Raw genomic sequence first — 15,054 nt, forward strand, 5'->3', positions numbered from 1 at the left:
AAATTTTTGGTATGGGTTTTGAAGATTTAATCTTAAAAACTTTATGCATTGTATTACATATGCATTATAATTATATTTTCATGCATTTAGTTGTGTGTTATACATGTTGAATTGTTTGTGTGCTTGTAGGTTTGGATTGGGCTAAGCCCATGATGCTTTTTACTTTGCACATCACATGCTCATGCATTTTCATGCATAAGTTCCTTACATTTAGTATATTTCTATATATTTGAACTGTTTGGAGCTTTTCTAATTGTCTCTTTCTTCCCCCCCCCCTCTCTTGTTTACATTAGTGCATCAATGGCACCAAAACGTAAGTCTGCTCCGTCCCAAAACCCTTTGCTTTCTAGGGCTTCCACTTCATCTTCTAATCCTACCCCTTCTTCTATTCGGTTTCGTGATGAGGATGCCCAAAAGGACTTCTTAGAGAACTTTTCTCGACAAGGTGTTCATTCGGAAAGCCAAGTCATTTTGGCCGACTTCGCCGACACTAACCTACCTAATGTCATTCACAGTCGGGGTTGGGAGTCACTGTGTGACGTCCCGGTCACATGTCCCTCCGTGCTGATCCAGGGGTTTTACTCCAACATGCATGGAATTGATTCTTCGGTACCTCTCTTTCATACTCGCGTTCGAGGTAAGTGCATTGTTGTCACACCGGAGTTGGTATCTGATGTGCTACGTGTCCTGAGGGTAGAGCATCCTGACTACCCTGGATGTAAGCGTCTGAGGATTGTGTCCAAAGATGAGATGATTTCTGGTTTCTATGAGCACCCTTCTGATTGGGGTGATCGTTAGTTTACACCATGTAAGGCCTTTGCTAAAGGTCCTAGATTCTTGAACATGGTGATGACTTTTGTTTTGCACCCACTCTCTCACTATAGCTTTATCATAGAGCCTCGTGCTCGATTTTTGCTTTTGTGTTAGAGCACTTTACTATGGATTTTCTTACACATTTCATTTTTTCTATTATAGATGTGTATAGGGATACGACTACCCGTGATAAGCTCATTTTCCTTTTAGCTATCATGCGGATTTTATGCTATTTTTCTGTTCCTTTTCCCTTTTCTGACCACTTCCCTGTTATGTGTGCCATTGACTATGCTATAGTTAAATGGAGCGAGGTGTAGTTTCCATCGAGGCGGTCCGGTACGACAGCTTCTCCCATTCCTTCTACTCCATCCATATCCGCTCCCTCCTCTTCTATAAGCGGAGTGACTTTAGAGGACATCATGGCGCAGTTTCAGTGCATGGATGCTTGCCTTGACACTTTCAGTGATGAGTTGTGTTAGGTGAACACTCGTGTTGGACACATTGCTCGACGCCAGGTTGAGATAGGTGGTTATACTATGCCTTCCACTCCTGTGGCTCCTACGGATGAGAGTGATGCTGCTGCTGATGATGATGTTGATTCTGATAATGAGGATGATGGTGATGCTAGTTCACCCAGTAATGACGAGATGTCTACTTGACACTTTTACCCTTTGTCACTCGTGATAAAAAGGGGGAGTAGTTTTGGTTATGAGAGTAGTCATACTTAGGGGGAGGTTTAGCATAGGAGATTTTCGTTAGGGGGAGAGTGTACATTGAGGGATGTAGTGAGGATTACTTCTATATTTTTATTTTCTCTATTTTAGATACATTTATTCTTGCACATGGGTCTTGTGACCATTGTTGACATACATTGTACTTATTTTCTTTATATGTTGATGTATGTTTCTTTCACCTATCCTTGCATGTGTTATTTCTTTTCTTTCTTTATACACATGGTTCTTATTACATGTATGCAATCTATTCTTTCTATTTCTCACAAAGATGCCTTGATGAGTTTTGTTTAAAGTGTTTCAGAAATACAGGTTGTCAAAGTCTTCTTGTCATAAACTCCCTTCTTGCAAAGTTTTTCAAGAGTTTGTGTTAGGATAAATTTTATTGTATTCAACAAGTTAATATGAGTTGAGTGTTTTATGACTTCTCTCATATCTCATTTGTTTGTTGTGCTTTTGTCACAGATTGCCAAAGGGGGAGATTGTTAGGACATATGTGATTTACTTGTTAGGAACATATGTCACTATTTTATGTAATTGACTAATCCTTTGACAAAACGTACTTTACTTGTATTTGGGTAGATCTAGGATGTGTTTAATACTTCAAGAAATTTTGTTTCAAGATCAAGTGTTGAAGTCATGCAAGTCTGTCCATGATTCAAGCTGAAAAGTGCCTGTCATTAAAGCTCAATAGCTAGCCATCTATCGAGTTTAAAGAGCTGTTTAGCCCCGTGGCTTGACAACAGCTCGACAAATAGGGTATATGTCGAGATTTATGAAAAACAGATTTTCAGTTCTGTTTTGACTCTAATTCGTGTTTATGTGTTTGGGCTTTCGTTTCTTACAACCTTAAACATATAAAAGGATTATTTTAAGGGCCGTCAAAGAGTACAAAAGTTGCATAAGTGTTGAGCAAAATTTGTTCAAGCAATTTATGACCGGAGACACAGTTTTGCCCTAGTTCATCATTCTTGTGAAGAAGTTGCTGTATTTGTGCATCGTAGGGTTTTGTGACTAAGCATCTTCTTGATGTTAATTGTTGGGATGAATTGAAGGACTTTGCAGCCAACAAACTTCTTTAATTGGTGATTGAAGTTGCGTACTGGGATCCGCGTAATTGGTTAGTCACGTACTGGGAGCCATGCATCAAAATGAGAAATTGTCACTATAGAACAAGTTTAATTAGGTATTGGGGTAAGAGTTCAACTGTAGGTTGGTATAAGGTACTGAGATTCCTTTACTTGTAACTGGTTGTTGTGATAATAGTGAAATTTTGGGAGTGGTGACCTTAAAATCACCCGGTGGCGTTTTTGCCGTGTAAGTTTTCCCCATTCATAAACAAATCACCGTGTCAATTTATTTTCCGCTGCATACTTAGTTTATTGGTGATTTGTTTGTGCTATCACGCATTTGCATGTTAATTAACTTAATTAATTCACTTGGCTAAATTAATTGGTTAATTTATCACAATAGGTCAATTTGTTTTTGGCCTATCAATAGAAAACACAAAATTCATTACTTAAAAAAAAAAAACACTTGCCCTTCGTTTGTGTGGTAAACAGTTATATAAAACAAAAAATGAAATTCTCTTACGAGAAGTTATAGATTATTAATCCTAATATATAATTTTATGATTTCTTTTTAAAATAAATTATATATTACATTTCATTACAAAATAATCAGATATTCTCTCACGATGCACAGGGTTGCGACTAGTGTTTTTAAAAATGAGTAATTTTTCAAAAAGTATTTTTTTATAATTTTTTTTTTAATGTTTGATAACAACTTTAAATGAGTTGAAAAATAATCTCTTAACTTCCCTTATTTATTTAACTTATTAGTGGAAAACAATTTCTAAAAATAAGCCATATTTTTCCTGTTGACCAAAATAGTTTTCTTTTAACTCATTTTTTCTAATGTTACTAAATATTTGAAAACGTTGAAAACTATTTTTGTACAAGGTTGTTAGGTTCTAAAGTGTAGGACTTTATGTATTTAGAACTCTAATTTGTATTGTTGGCAAACCATGATCAAAACAATGTGTTTAGAAGTGTTTAAAGCTAGCTCAAAGTTGTATGTCAATGTAAAGTTGGAATCGAGTGTAAAGCAGAAAGTACTGTGGCTTTCGGCCTGGCTCGATCAATCGAAGCTTAGGCTCGACCGATCGAAGCTCGGGCAGATTGCTTTTCTGCAGAATTTTCCAACTCAGCCCTAGTTGTTTTAAAACGTTTTTAGGGTTTCTTATTTGTCATAAGTATAAAAGGCAAACCCTAGCCACGTTTTAGTGTTGCTCATATTGCGGTTTGTGTAAATCTCTTGTGAGATCTAGAGGAGCTTTCCTTTACACAAACTTAGGGCTTTCAAGGAGGAGATATTCTCTACACCTTGATGATCAAAACAGTTGCTGCCATAAAAGCTTAAAGAATACACAAGCGGGGGTGCTTGTAGCTGGTGGGAATCCAAGAAAGAAGGAGTTCGTGGATTCGGAGCTTGCACGTGGTCGTGTCAGTAAGTTCTACTGGTTGGTAGCATTAGGAAGTCAAGCGGGGATGCTTGTAAGTCCTTTTATATGAACTTCAATTCTTTCTGATAGTGGATTCAAGTTTACCTTGAGGATAGCTAGGTCAAATCCTCCCCAGGTTTTTACCGGTTTGGTTACCTGGGTGATCATATCATTGTCTTATTTATTTTCCGCTGCTATGCATGATATGATTGTTTGATTGTGATAACCTAGACTTGTAATTGGACTAAGTAACAACTTGGCTAATTAATTAGGTTTAATCAATTGTTTAAGGGGTCTAAAAAACTGTCAAGTGGTATCAGAGCGGGTAGCTCTTTTGTTTTTGATCCTTTGATCTCTGAGCTGATCCTTGACCCCTGTTGTCATGGAACACGAACACTCTCTAGTTATTCCTCCTCACTTTGATGGGAATAATTACGCTTATTGGAAAGTAAGGATGAAAGCCTTCCTGAAATCCATTGATGAGAGAGTATGGAACTCCGTTGAATACGGATGGAAGAAGCCCACTACTCCTGTTAGTGAGTGGCAAACTTCTCAGAAAGAAGCAGCTTCATTTAATAGCAAGGCTATGAATGCGATTTTTAATGCTGTTTCTATGGAGGAATTTAAGAGAATCTCGAATGTTGAGATAGCTCATATTGCTTGGAATATCCTCCAGATTGTGCATGAAGGCACAAAGGCTGTCAAAATAAATAAATTGCAGCAATTGACTTCTAAATTTGAAAGTATTAGGATGTCTGATGATGAATCTTTTGATGAATTCTATGCTAAACTGAATGATATTGTTAATTCTGCTTTTAACTTGGGTGAAATCTATGATCAACCTAAAATTGTTAGGAAGATTCTTAGATCTTTGACTGAAGACTTTAGACCCAAGGTGACTGCCATTATTGAAAGCAAGGATGTGGACTCCATCCCTGTTGATGAGCTTGTAGGATCTCTTCAATCCTATGAGTTGGGTCTACCCAAAACTACCAAATCCAAATCAATGGCTCTTAAGTCAGTTGATGATGTTGATAGTGGTGGATTTGATGATGAGCTCTCTGCTACAGAGATTGCCTATCTTGCCAAGAACTTTAGAAACTTTCTTAGGAATAACAATAGAAAGGCAAGAGGCACAAACACTGCTGAACCTAGAAATTTTAGGAAGCATGATCCTACTAAGGTTAATAACAATGATAAACCTAGAGAAAGAGTAGGTCAATCTTCCAATAATTCTTTGGGCTCTCAATGTTTTGGATGTCAAGGGTATGGACACTTGAAATCTGAATGTCCAACCTATTTGAAGTCTATGGGTAAGGCTATGGCTGTAACCCTTAGTGATGGTGAAGTTTCTGATCATGATTCTGATTGTGATGAGGATGGAAACTTCATTGCTTTCACTGCTACTGCTGTAGTTGATGAGAGCATATCTGTTGAAGAGAACCCTTCTGATGGGGAACTCTCTGAAGATGCAGATCTTCAAGAGGCCTATAACAAACTTTGCAAAGTTGCTGCAAAGGATGCTATGAATGTTGAACTTGGCCTAAAGAAAATTGAATCTCTTGAGTTTGAAAAGAAAAATTTGCTTGTTAAATTGCTTGATGCTAATGATCTTTTGAACAATGTGAAAACTGAAAACATGCTTTTGCTTGATAAAGTTAAATCTTTGGAACTTGATTTATCTGTTGCTAGATCTGCTAGTTCTAAACTTGATCAAATGCTGAGTGTTCAAAAGTTATCTTCTGACAAAACTGGTTTAGGTTATGTTAATAGCATCTGTGTGTCCGGTCCCCATTCCACTAAGTTTGTTCCTTCATCTTCTTCTTCTGAATCTTCAGTGAGTGAGATAGTGAGCGAAACTGTCAAACCTCCTGTGAGTGAGGTTGCTAAACCCTTAGAAGGTTCATCATCTAGGAAGATTAGGGTTGATCTGAAAGAATCTAAGCCTAAGAAGCCTACCCTATCTAAGGACAAGACACATGATAAACCTGCATGGGTTTGTCACTTTTGTGGAAAGACAGGACACATACGTCCAAATTGCTACAAGCTGCAAGCTGCAAAGAGAGCAAACAAACCAAAAGTACCTGTGCCTCAAGCACTTGATCCTATGGTACTTATTGGTGATTTGGTAAAGGCTTTAAACCTTTATTCCAATCCTGGAGTTGGTAATCATTCTCAAGTGAATAAGAACTCCAATGCTCGTGGTGCATCTAAAAAGTTTTGGATGCAAAAGACTCGACCTAACTGAGTCTTTTTGACATGGTCCTTGTGCTTCATTGCTCTACCCTTTGTGACCATTGTTCTTTGGTTGTTTTTTTTGCCTCTAGGATTTGCATTACATAACATTGATGCATTTCATTCTAGGTGTTTATTATTTTTATAAAAAAAAAAAAAAGGGAAAAGGAAGCACATTTTGTTTTTGCATTATTCTTCTTGGTTTTTGAGAACAAGGTTGGTCAATTTATTTTCACATAACATATTTTTTGTACCTTGTTTAGCTTTGATGAGCTTATTTATTGCACTCTACTAGTTGAAGATTTATAGTGCATGTTGTGTGGGAAAGATGTGTATGGTTTTTGATTACTATGTCTTAATCTTGAAGTCACTTGTTTTTAAATGTTGGACTTGAACTTTTAGAGAAAGGCATAAATAACCATCTCACCACTGTTCACTAGCCAATCATGAACACCTTAGTGCATATCATAAGATTTTGTGCTCGAGAAAGTGTAACACATGCACAAAAAGAACATAAGGTGAAGTCTCGGTAAAAGTGCTTAATTCTTAAAATCTAATTGGTGTGTACTATTAGGCTTGATGCCAAACTCACATAAACTTAAAATTGGAATGTATATTATGAGGCATAAATACAAGAAACTTACATGATTGCAAGCTTATGATCTAGGAGATGTGGGAGTTATATGATGTAACTCTTTAGGTGATAGTCTCTTTTAAATTCTTTGTGATGAATTTTGTAGACTTTGTGATTGATTGCTATTCACATATCACCTCACATGTATCTCATGTCTTTGCTAGTCGCACACACTACATGAGTTACTCGTTGCTAAACATTGTACATGTTATTGTGTGTGTTTTTGGTCTGACCAACCAAGTTTTTGCAATCACTTTGAATTATGTGCAAACTAAATTTGTTGCTTGAAAATTTGTGGAGAATGCAAAATTTTGTTTTTGGGAATATTGGGCTTAAAATTCTTGTTTGGAAAATCATATCATCTCATACTCATGCATTTTTGGTCTTAAATTTTAATGCTTTGAGTCAAATCAACTTGTTTTTCAAAAATTGTGTTTTTCCTGAAAAATATGGTGAGCCTCTGCCTGTTTCGATCGGTCCATTCTGTTTTTCGACCAATCGAAATTTTTAAAATTTTAAAATTTTTAAGAGAGGGAGCCTCTGTCTGTTTCGACCGGTCGAGACTGATTTTCGACCGATCGAAACTCGTGTATCGGGTTTTTAAAAAAGCAGATTTGGACTTTTTCAAAGTCATTATTCAAACTTTTTCTTGCTTTTCTCTCTCTCCGCGTTGGCTCAAGGCTCCACCATCAAATTTTTGTCGTTTTCCTTCAAGTTTTTTGCAAGGTTTTTCTCCTTAGAAGCTGGTAAGACCCTTTTGCCCTTCTTTTTCAAGTTTCTTTCTTGTTTTCATGCATTTTTCATGCATTCTCATGGCTATTTTCGGCATCTTCAAAATTTTTGGGGTTTTTGATGATTCAAGCCAATTCTTGTGTAATTGATCAATGGGTTTTTGTGCCATGATGTTATATTGATGTTCCCTATAGTTTAATTTGATCAATTTTGTGGTTTTAGAAAAATTGGAAATTCTAGGGTTTTGAATTTGATCCGATTTGGGGATTTTGTCAAATTGGCTTAAATTGATGAAATTGGCTTCTCCAATTGATGTAATTGGTCATTATTGTTGTTATTATATAATGTATTATGATCAATTCGTCAATTTTTTTAAATTGATCAAGTGGTTTCTATATTTTGGGGTTTTTGTGTTAAAAACCTTTATGTGCAAGCCGATTTTGTAATTTGAATCTTTTTGACTTAATTCACTGCATTAGCACATGCATCATGACATTTAAACTTGTTCATGCATCATATAGATTTTGATTCTATTTTTTGTTTTTGTGCTAACTTGCAGTCTGCCATTGGTTTTTGTTTTGTGGTTTTGTTCTTTCGCTCTGTGTTTTGATCCTTATCTTAGCACCATGCCTAGGAAAACTAGAGCTCATAGGACCACTTCCACTTCTTCTGAGTCTCCACCTAGAGTAGAGCTGTTTAAGAATGATAAGTGTAGAGAAGTCTATGACACCTTGAACTGTAGGCGTAAGATCTGGTCTGAGCGAGCTGTTGTGTTAGATGCGCTTGATCCGGCCATTAGGGCCAATTTTGAGTCTAGGGGTTGGTTGCCTCTCGTACAGATAGATCATCCACCTCCGACCGCCCTAATTAGAGAGTTCTACTCGAACCTCTCTTGTCACGTCTATGATTCCAACACCCTTGTTAGGAGTTGGATACGAGGTGTAGAATTTACCATTACCCCTCGGGTGGTGGCTGAGGCTCTTGGGGTGCTGGTTGTTTGGGATGCTGTCTATCCCTATGATGAGTCACCCTCTTTAGATGTTTTCATGTCTTACATCACTGGGTCATCTATCCAGTGGGGTTCTGATCCTCGGATCACGTCCGCTGAGCTTACCGAGACTGCCTATCTCTTATTTAGGATTGCGTGTCATTCCTTGTGGCCTATCTTTCACTTCCACACCATCCCTTTAGAGCGATGTGTGTTTTTGTACGCCTTTGCTTCTGGAGCGTCTATCAGTTTTCCTCACTTGTTCCTTCGTTCTTTGAACGAGGTTCATAGGAGTTCTGCCGTAGGGCATGCGCTGATTCATCCTATTTTCATTCATAGGATTCTGCTCTATTGAGGTATAGATGGTTTTCCGTCAGGTGAGCCTGTTCATGTGATAGCTCCTATAAGTGCCACCTTTCTTCGTCAGAGGGCTGCTTAGTTGAGGGTCCCTCCTTCTCGTCCTAGAGGTGCGTCATCTAGTAGTGTTCCCCCTCCTCCCTCTTCTACAGGTACAGCTGCTGCTGAGCCTTCAGGTGCTGCTGCTGATGCTGATGCTGCTGTTCCTCCACCGACTGCTACGGATGATTCAGACATTCGTCGCACGTTGGATCATGTCTTGACCGTTCAGTCGGCTCAAGGACAGATTTTGGTGAACGTAGTTGATGAGATCCGTGCTTTACGTGCGGAGTTGGCGCAGTTTAGACCACCTCCCTTTTGATGATGGATATCTTGTTTGCCCTTTGGCATTCCGTCACAAAAAGGGGGAGTACTTGTAGGTTTTTGTTTTTAGGGGGAGACTTTTTGATTTTGGTTGGAGCTTGTGGAGTTTTAGATTGTATCTAGGTGCTTCACTGTGTACTTAACATTTTCAAGCTCTTACCTTGTTTTTTATGGGATATTCATGTTAGGGGGAGTTTTATGTTTTTGTTGGTACTTTATTTGTTTCTTGTTTCAAACTGCTTATTGATTTATATTTATGAGTTATTCATTGATATATGTCTTTATTTGTGTGTTGTTTGAAATCAAGAAGTTATTTTGTTTACTTGTATTATTTCCACACATGCGGTTATGCATTTTGTTTAGTGTTTCAGGAAATATACAGGTTGATTCAATTGAGCTGCTGTCTACACTTGCAACTGATGGATAGCAGTTAGGATTGAATTTGGTTTATGAGCATTATTTTGTAAAGGGCTTTTCAATTTGTAAACTTTGAGCTTCTAAGTTGTGTTTTGTCACGGATTGCCAAAGGGGGAGTTTGTTAGGTTCTAAAGTGTAGGACTTTATGTATTTAGAACTCTAATTTGTATTGTTGGCAAACCATGATCAAAACAATGTGTTTAGAAGTGTTTAAAGCTAGCTCAAAGTTGTATGTCAATGTAAAGTTGGAATCGAGTGTAAAGCAGAAAGCACTGTGGCTTTCGGCCTGGCTTGATCGATCGAAGCTTAGGCTCAACCGATCGAAGCTCGGGCAGATTGCTTTTTTGCAGAATTTTCCAACTCAGCCCTAGTTGTTTTAAAACGTTTTTAGGGTTTCTTATTTGTCCTAAGTATAAAAGGCAAACCCTAGCCACGTTTTAGTGTTGCTCATATTGCGGTTTGTGTAAATCTCTTGTGAGATCTAGAGGAGCTTTCCTTTACACAAACTTAGGGTTTTCAAGGAGGAGATATTCTCTACACCTTGATGATCAAAACAGTTGCTGCCATAAAAGCTTAAAGAATACACAAGCGGGGGTGCTTGTAGTTGGTGGGGATCCAAGAAAGAAGGAGTCCGTGGATTCAGAGCTTGCACGTGGTCGTGTCAGTAAGTTCTACTGGTTGGTAGCATTAGGAAGTCAAGCGGGGATGCTTGTAAGTCCTTTTGTATGAACTTCAATTCTTTCTGATAGTGGATTCAAGTTTACCTTGAGGATAGCTAGGTCAAATCCTCCCCAGGTTTTTACCGGGTTGGTTTCCTGGGTGATCATATCATTGTCTTATTTATTTTCCGCTGCTATGTATGATATGATTGTTTGATTGTGATAACCTAGACTTGTAATTGGACTAAGTAACAACTTGGCTAATTAATTAGGTTTAATAAATTGTTTAAGGGGTCTAAAAAACTGTCAAAGGTTTTCGATCGAAACAAATAGAGTGTAAGGTTTCATTTTTGTTTTTCGTATAACTGTACTTTTATTTAATTTTCTCTATATATTAATAAATTAATGCAAATAAGTTCTCCCAGAGTAAAACACAGCCTGTTATTTATTTATCACTACGCCATTCTAACAAAAAAGAAAGTTTTGATACAACTTTTATCATAAATATAAAAAACTGTACTGTTTTTTTTAAAGTATTTCTTAAACCAAAGTGATCAAGATATTCATTAACTTTTTCCACAGATAAATTAAAAAAAAAAAAAAAAAAGCCATTGGTCATAACTCATAAGTCATAGCACAAGCATTGACTAAAAGGAAAAATATCAGAAAAGCAAATATTGCTTCACATAGACCTCTTGGTAAATTGAAGTGGCTAATGATATAGCATCAATCCTAGAGAGGAAGAGATCAGTGGTATAGAGGGAGAGAAAGAGCATGGAATTCTTATCATCCATCTGCTGCTGATTTTATCTTCCTTCTCGTGTGTCCAGTGATGGAGGAGGTGCCCTGAATCAGCCTCTGAAGACTAATTTCATTAAAACAGAAGTTCATACCACAATTCTGGTTCCACACTTCCCTGTCAATTCAAAGCTTTCTCGTTATTAATTTTCAGTATAAGGAAACTCTTGTGAGCTTTTTCGCTGTCTTTCTACTTCTAGTACAAAATAAAAAGAGAAGAGTTCTGAAGTTTCCCTATATATCTGCTTATCAAGAAATTGTAGTATGATTCTTTTTACCATCTTTTATGTGGCCAAAATATACTTTGGATGATGCGTCTATGAAGAAGTTAGTTTCATGTCAAAATACTCTTTCTAAAATATGATCAGTTAATGTATTTGCTTTCTCTTTCTAGTCAGTCATGTATTAGGTTGAATTACTATAGAATTTGTAATTTTGATTGATGCATCATGCGTTCATGGAGATATTGGAAAGAATTCATCAATGTTCATAAATTGCAAACAATGGTCAGATGATTAAGAACATGTAAATTTTATCAAATAGATACAATTTTCACTGTGATTGACTTTCTTTCTCTTGCGGTGTCTTTGTTTGGAGCACCGTCTGTTACGAGTTACGACTTACGACAATGGCTGGAGGCATGGCAAGTGGCAACAGAGTTGACAATTGTGGAAGTTGAACCGGTGATTATGGAATTGGGGTTTTGGCCGTAAAGGTTGGAATTGTTTTGATTTTGTTTTTGTTTTTTTGTTTTTGTTTTTGTTTTTTTATTTTTTATTTTATTTTTGTTTTTTGTTTTATTTATTTTTTATTTATATAACGGATTATAAAGGCTCTCTACTATTAAATCACCTCCGGAGGAGGTGTTTTATAATTTATCATGCAATTGCAGAAGTGAGAAGTCTCATACTTTTTAGGACAAAACGAGATACTAACAGTAGTGAATGGGCCGGTGCGGTGTAGATGCGGTTCCTTGAGTAGCAGCCACATAGTCATGGCCGCCATTATAGAAAAACGAGAGATAAATTAAAATGAGCCCATTTTTCCTGCTGTACTTGTCACTGTCTTTCACAGTCAATTGTCATATTCTTGGTGAGCGGGGTAGTCGGTAGAAGGCACTAATTTGAGTGCATGTTGCCCTACGCTCATTCAGCTCCTTGGATTATTCATTACTGGTCCACATAAAAAATTTCAGAAAGAAAAAATTGATGTAATGAGATTTTTTTCCCTATATTTGGGGTATTTTTATTTTAGTTCTTGTATTCTCAAAGGTTTTGTTATGGTTTTTTGTGTTTTGAACAATGTTTCATTTTGATTTTTTTTTTTCCCGATCTCAGTGACGATAAATATTAATGTGATTAACAGAATGCTCACCCTTAGAAATAAGGTAGCTAAGAGTTAACAAAATAATAATAAAAACATTTAGTTGATAACTTGATATTGGATACTTAAAAAAGCCACATCTGCATGAGCGTCTTAATAAAAATTCTACATAAAAAAGTAAAAGCATAAAATATGTTAGGTTCTAAGGAATTAGAAACTAATGTATTAGAACTTCAATATGTAATATTTGCAAACCATGATCAAAACGTTTTAGTCTTGTTTTAGACTTGCTCAAAGTGTGTTAATATGTAAAGTTGGAATCGAGTGTTTTGCAGGATTTACTATGTAAATCTGCCTGGCTCGATCGATCGAAAATTAGACTCAATCGATCGAAACTCGTGCAGATTGTTTTTCTGCAGAATTTTCCAACTCAACCCAAGCTCGGTTTGACGTGTAGGGTTTTATGTTTTTTCTTAAGCATAAAAGGGAAAACCCTAGCCACATTTGGATATGGCTTTTTATGCTATGTTTGTGAATCTTTTGTGAGATCTAGAGGAGTTTGCCTTCACATACACTTAGGGTTTCTAATCTTAAGATTGATGTCGAAAGCTTGGTGATCAATTCAGTTGCAGATTCAAGAGCTTAAACATATACAAGCCGGAGTGCTTATACTTGCTGATAATCCAAGAAAGAAGTAGTCCATGGACTCGAAGCTGTCACGTGGTCGTGGTAGTAAGTTTCCTACTCAAGGTAGCAATAGGATATTAGTGGTCTAAGTCGTTATTGTGTAAACTTCAATTCTTTCATAGTGGATTTGGTTTATCTTAAGTATAGCTAGGTTAAATCCTCCTCAGGTTTTTACCGGTTTGGTTTTTCTGGGTTATCATATTGTTGTGTTCTTTATTTTCCGCACTCTATAATGATATGATATATTTGTGTTAACCTAGATTTGATAATTTGACTAAGTAATCACTTGGCTAATTAACTAGGTTAATCTGGTTGTGTTTTAAGGGGTCTAAAAACGAACAAATGGTATTAGAGCAGGTTAGCTCTTGTGTTTTTAGATCTTTTGATCTAAGAGTTGATCCTTGACCCCTGTTGTCATGGATTCTTGAAAGATCTTATTGCTAATATGCCAACTTGTCTACTTGTTGTTTTTGTCTCTTGTTACTTTTGTTAAATCTTTCCTTGAGCATCTTAGTATAATTACTTGTGATGATAATTATTTGTATTATACTGCTTTAACCGCTTTAAAGGCACGTGATTCTTGTCTTTGGTATTTGGATAGTGGTTGTTCCAGGCATATGACAAGAAATAAAGCTTTGTTCAAGAAACTCTTTGAAGGAAAGATTGTGACAGTCACGTTTGGAGATGGAAGCAAATCTGTGATCAGAGGCATTAGAACTGTGTACATTCTAGGGTTGCCGGTTTTTGAAGATGTCTAGTATGTTGATGGGTTGAAGGCTAACTTACTCAGCATTAGTCAGATTTGTGATAATGGATTGAATGTTCTCTTCACCAAGTATGAATGTGAGGTACTTGATGGAGGAGGTGACTATATGTGTATTGGTGTAAGGACAGCTGACAGTTGTTATGGTATAACACCGAGTATAAGCAACAAGTGTTTTAGTGCAAAGATCAATCAAGTTGACTTATGGCATCAACAGTTGGGACATGCAAGTCACAAGCAATTAGAGAAGATTTCCAAGTGTGATGCAGTTATTGATTTGATCAAATTTGAGAAGATAGAAAAGTGCATATGTAGAGCATGTTAGATGGCTAAACAAGTGAAGTCCAAGCATCCGTCTATAACTGAAGTTCAAACTTCCAGACCTCTTGAGTTCTTGCACATTGATCTCATGAGTCCTGCTAGAGTTCAGAGTTTAGGTGGAAAGATGTATATTCTAATTGTTGTAGATGATTTTACTAGATATACATGGGTTGTGCTTTTGAGAGACAAAGCTGAGGCTCCTGAGAAGATGATACATTTGTGCAAGAAATTGCAAGTTGAGAAAGGTACTGTGATAACCAGAATCAGAAGTGATCATGGAAGAGAATTTGAAAACACAAAACTGGCTATCTTCTGCAATGATCAAGGCACACATCAAGAGTTCTCATCACCCAAGACACCACAATAGAATGGAATAGTGGAACAGAAGAATAGGGTTGTTCAAGAGATGACATGTGTCATGCTACATAATAAAAAGATGCCCAAATCCTTCTAGGGGGAAGCAGTTAACACTGCTTACCATACACTTAACCGAGTGTATTTCAAACTTGATTCCAAGCAAACTCCCTATGAACTCCGGAGAGGAAAGAAGCCTGTTGTCAAATATTTCCGGATATTTGGCAATAACTGTTACATTCTACGTGATAGAGAGAACCTAGAAAAGTTTGATGTAAAGAATGACAAGGGATACTTTCTAGGATACTCCTCCACTAGTAGAGCATATAGAGTGTACAATCTAAGAACCAAAATAGTCATGAAGTCTTCCAATGTT

This window comes from Quercus robur, chromosome 7 (assembly GCF_932294415.1).
Source record: "Quercus robur chromosome 7, dhQueRobu3.1, whole genome shotgun sequence".
Classification (NCBI taxonomy): domain Eukaryota; kingdom Viridiplantae; phylum Streptophyta; class Magnoliopsida; order Fagales; family Fagaceae; genus Quercus; species Quercus robur.